Consider the following 5287-nt stretch of genomic DNA (forward strand, 5'->3'; position numbering starts at 1 on the left):
GAGTCTCCACTGAGCAGATGGATCTCAAGCCAACTTATTAAGGACTACTCCACACAAGTCGAACATGACTATACCATCCTCCTATCTTAATTACACTCAAGTTCAGGTTAGAACTTATCTCACCACTCAGAGATCACCAAGCACAACAAGCAGATTATATCATACATACATATATACAAACATCACATATATACAATTATACTCACACAGAAAGTAGGCTAAACTCACTGGAGACTACTCCCCAGCAAAGTCGCCACTTAATTTCTATAGCGGTAAATTCATGATCATCAAGCTATGGATAAGCTAGAGATCAATAAAACCAGAGTCGCCACCGCGCTTTTATTGTTTCCACAGGAAAAGGTAAAAAGTATGAACAAAACCCAAAAGTAAGAAGTTTTCAAATCAAAACTAATAAAATGTCAGAGATTACAGGTAAGGGGGTTGGTTGCACAAAGGTAATGTGTTAGCACCCAAAGTGTCCTAGGTACTCCTAGGGAGCCCTTTTTGTGTGCATATGTATTTTGTACAAAATGATGTTTACAAACAAATAGACTGAAGGGATGAGAAGAGAATTCATTAATTATATTTTTATGTTTGACAAGACCTTCGGACTTGTGCCTACGTACCAATATAAAAATGAGGGATCAAAACCTCGTAGTTCGTGATACAAATTTCAAAGTGGATGCATTGTTTTTAACAAAAATTAAGTTTGAAAGGCACAAAGGCCTAAAACTGATTTGAATGAGTTTGTTCTTTTTGGCTTTTTTTGAAAGTTTAGGTCAAGTATAGTTAAGTTTATTTGCAAATTTGATTTAAGAAAAGAAGTTTGAAAATGCAATGGCATAAAGCCAACGTTTCTATCTTTTTGCAAAGTGGTCAAATTTTAGAACAAAATAAGTTCAAACAAAGAAAAATTTAAAAGGAGGGAGAGATTTTGAAATTAAATAAATGGGGAGAAGATGAAGAGACTAACCCTATGCACAAAATTAAAAGTTAAGAGTTGAAAAGATCTGACCGATGGGTAGCAATCCAATAGGCAAGAATGCCATATAGAAACCCCAAATTCCCTTGGATATTTAGAATCAAGCAACACACAAATGCACAACTATATCAATCTTGAAGAGCAAAGGCATCAAATAGAGATAGCCACATCCAAGCTTAGCCACTCCATGATCTTCTTCAAATTAGCCCATGTAACAGATGAATTCCATAAGTCACAGGTTCAAAATAACAGCTTCATAAAGATCATGTTGCAGATGAACTCAAAGGGATCTTGAATGATGTATTAGATGAAGTTTCAAATTGCAAGAACTTGGTCTCACAAAAAGTTGGCATTGGCCAAGTCCTTAAGCATAGGAATGTTGCCTAAATTCTAAGTTCATTTGTCCAAGATCAAGCCAATAGTCCACACAAAAGTTTTTTAGGGTTTTTGTTGTTATTATGTACATTAATGATCAAAGACCACACAAATAAGCAAAGTATACACAAACAAGATATGTCACACAATATGGTCCAAATGGACAGTGAAAATTGCATTAACATAAACAATTAGAATGGTATGAATAATGACAAATGAATAAAAATTAAAATTAAATGACATTAAAGTAAATGGATTGAAATTAAAAGTTAGTTGTTAATGAGTTAGAAGTTAGTATTGTTTTGCTTTTGCTTTTTCATTTTTAAGTCATTCTTTGAAGAACACTAAACCCACTTATCACAAGCATGGATCCTTGAGCCAAGACATCTTTCAAAGGAAGGAAAAAAGGCTAAGTTTCCACATTATACAATGAAAGAGAGCAGACTTACAATCTCACTAATTAGAATGTTATGCCTTTTGTGTCACAAATTTAGCGATATGTTAAGCAATCGTAATTGGACTTATGTAGAAGTCACAACTATTTGAGGTCGGGCAATAGAATTTTGGTGTTAATGCATGTTAGAGATATAGTATAATGGACTATGCTCATGAAATATACCACACACAAAAAGGAATAAGCAAAAGAGGTGGCCTAATCTCATCCATACTTATGTTGATTTTTTAATCAACTAACCTTAGGACTTTGAGATATCATAGACCAAATGAGATAAATGCATAAAGAATGGGAATGAGATGAAGAGGGAGGGGAATGAATCAAAACTCAAATTGGTCAAAGGAGGAATTTTACCAAATTAATATCATCCATTCATTTTGGGAGATGGAATGTACATTCCATTAATCCCCTAAATCCAATGATATTAACTTGACAAAGTCAAATCAACCTTGACCAAGGCCCAACAACAAGACTCAAACTCAAACAAGTCATTATAATTGGTCAACACAATTAATTGGCATTTATTCAAATTAAAAAGACTAAAATAATATATTTAAATTAAATATGGTTTGTCAAATTCCTAAAACCTCATCAAAACACCAAAGAAATGGCCATGAGATTTATCATAGGTCAAACAAGGTCAAAGGACCTTGGAGAATTTTTTTTAGAAATTCTAAAGACTTAAAAGTATTTTTAAACAATTAAAAATAATCACAAAATCAATTAAATCATGCAAAATATTAATAAAGATCCAAAAAATAATTTTAAATCAAAATATGAAAGAGGAATTTATTTGAATTTTTTGGTGAAACTCTCATATTTTTTGGATCAATATTAAAATTAATATGAATTAATGAAAATAAAAGGAATAAAAGAAAATCAGAAAATATCAAAAAAAAAAACGTGGGCCACTTGATCTGCCTCATTAATTAAGGTGGAAGATCAAGTGGTGGAGAACATGCGTTCCATTGTACACGTTAGTCAACTCATCCACACACCTGATATTCACAAAGAGCGCTCCAGATTAAAACGTTTTAAAACAAATCAATGGCTCTGAACACTTCCAGCTCATCATCGGAGTCCAAAGGCCGATCATCTTCTCCGATGACCCTGGCCAGACTGGTTCGATCATCACCACATCAAAAATTATAAAAGAGGACATGATTTGAAAGATAAAATGATGTAGATCACGAATATCGCCTCAATTTTAACTAACTCCACATATATAGAAAGATATGAGGAGTTGAATTTTGAGGTGCATCAACTGAGTTGCTTCGATTTGACCTCTAAGCAACTCAATCTTCTTGCCTATATTGGTAGGACTTCATACAACCAAAGATCCAAGAGAATTGAGTAGAATTGAGTGAGAATCGAAGAGATGAAGTTTTCTGAAAATTACCGTCAATGTTATGCAGTTCTTGATGTTGCTTGCTCCAGACACAATCTGATCACACTTGAGAAGCTAGCAGAAAGTGATTAAAGAGGTTGCAAGGCTTTGGATCCTGGAGTTCTTGAATCTCCAACAATTGAGATTCAAACTCAAATGTCAAATTGAAATTTCTCAGGTTTTCCTTTAGAATGAGAGGGTTTCGATGGGGGGCAAAGCTGGCGCGCCAAGTTTTTTTCAAATGAGCTCAGAAGCCTTCTATTTATAGCCAAAGGGAATGATATTTGCACGCTGCAAAATCTGTCCAAAATTGGCAATGTGGATGACACGAGTGCATGGGCGTGTACAAGCCAATGATGCAATGCATTAAGGTCCAAAATGATTCTAATTGAAGTCTGAATGAAGCTTTAATGGCAAGGCAATGTGAACTGAAGTTTGTGCCATTGATTCTTTCCAATGATGCATCCCTGTTAAAGTCATGCACAGACCTAGTAATCTTTTTCCAAAATGCATGAACTTGGGTTCTTTGGAAATCTTGGATCAAGGGGAACAAGTTTGATGTTGAACACTTTTTCATTTGGAGCTTGGAACATGGAGAATTTTGAGGTGGATTTGGAAATTTCAGCATTTTGAACTTTTTTCTAAGTGTCAAGCCATATACCTCAATATTCCACCTTACTTAACTTTTTATGTGAGATTCAAATGAGAAACGTGTCTTCATGAAAGTTGTATCTCTTTCAAAGAACTTCGAAATGGTCACCCATTTCATGTCATTTGGATTTAGAATGACAGAATTATGCATTTTTGAAGTTTAGAAAAATCACTTGTTCAATGGTATAGGTCAAAAATGACCTATAATGTAACCTCATATCACATGCTCATAAAAGTTGAATTAGCTCTAAGTCCAAATATAAAAGTTGAATTAGACATCTTGAATTTGATTTTTAAACTTGTAAATCTTTCATCTCATAAAAATTGAGCAAGTTATGGCCTTGGGAAGTTGACTTTCAAATTAGGGTTTGAAAAAAATGACTTATAATGTTCCAACATAGAAAATGATTTTCCAAGAAAAACTAGCTCTAGGTCTCAACATGAAAGTTGTTTGGGATGTCATTTAGAGTAACGTTTCTCTTGGAATCATTTTCATATGGTGAAAATTATAGGATATACGGTCTAGGGAGACCCAGTTTTGATCAGATGAATTCATCTGGCCAACCACCACCAACCAACTTGCTAACCTTCAATTCTTTTGACTTTCTTGGCTCATGGTAGATCATATATGTATAAGATGATGAATTTTGAAGTGTACCTTGAGAAAGTTGATCAATTGGTGAGATATCTTGTTGGAGAAGTTACTCAAGATACCCAATCAAACTAGGGTTTCCAAGGAAAATCACCCTCAAACTCTTGAAGAAAACTTGATCAATATAACATGTAGAGGTCAACGGAACTCATATATGATGCTTATAACCATTCTTGGATCAATTCATGGTTGTGCTCTTTGTCATGAGGGTCTCAAACCCTATATATGAACTTGATAGATCAATGGAGATCATGCCCTACCTACAAAGGAGTTAGACAAATGCAAAGATATATTTTTGGTATCTTGGTTAGTAAAATGATGATATACAAGTATGATACTGTAAGACCCCAATTTTGTCCCTAAGATCCCTCATGGCATCATACCATATCATATCATTGTCTCAAGGATCATTGTGCACCTTTCCTCCTTCCCTATGGGTGGGTTTGTCTTTTGAGTGTGATTCTTGATCACCAGGCATGTTTTGCATATGTATATCATTGCTTTCTTTTTATCACTAACCAAAAGTACAAAAATATGTCATCTAACCTTTGCCTTGCAGATGAAGCAATCACATGTCAAGACAGTCAAAGGCAGTCTTTGAGCAATAGATGGTGGCTCTCCTTGAGAATTTGGACCCCATGACCATTCACAAAAGCTTACATGAGTTATGATATCATTTTGAATCAAAATCCCAAGTGGTAGAGGCTTGAATCTCATCAGAGCATAGCCAGGTCAACTGAAACCCTAGAAAAGTCAACACAAGTCAACTGTGCATTCAATCAAGGA

The sequence above is a fragment of the Lathyrus oleraceus genome, chromosome 6 (genome assembly GCF_024323335.1).
Source record: "Lathyrus oleraceus cultivar Zhongwan6 chromosome 6, CAAS_Psat_ZW6_1.0, whole genome shotgun sequence".
Taxonomy (NCBI): domain Eukaryota; kingdom Viridiplantae; phylum Streptophyta; class Magnoliopsida; order Fabales; family Fabaceae; genus Lathyrus; species Lathyrus oleraceus.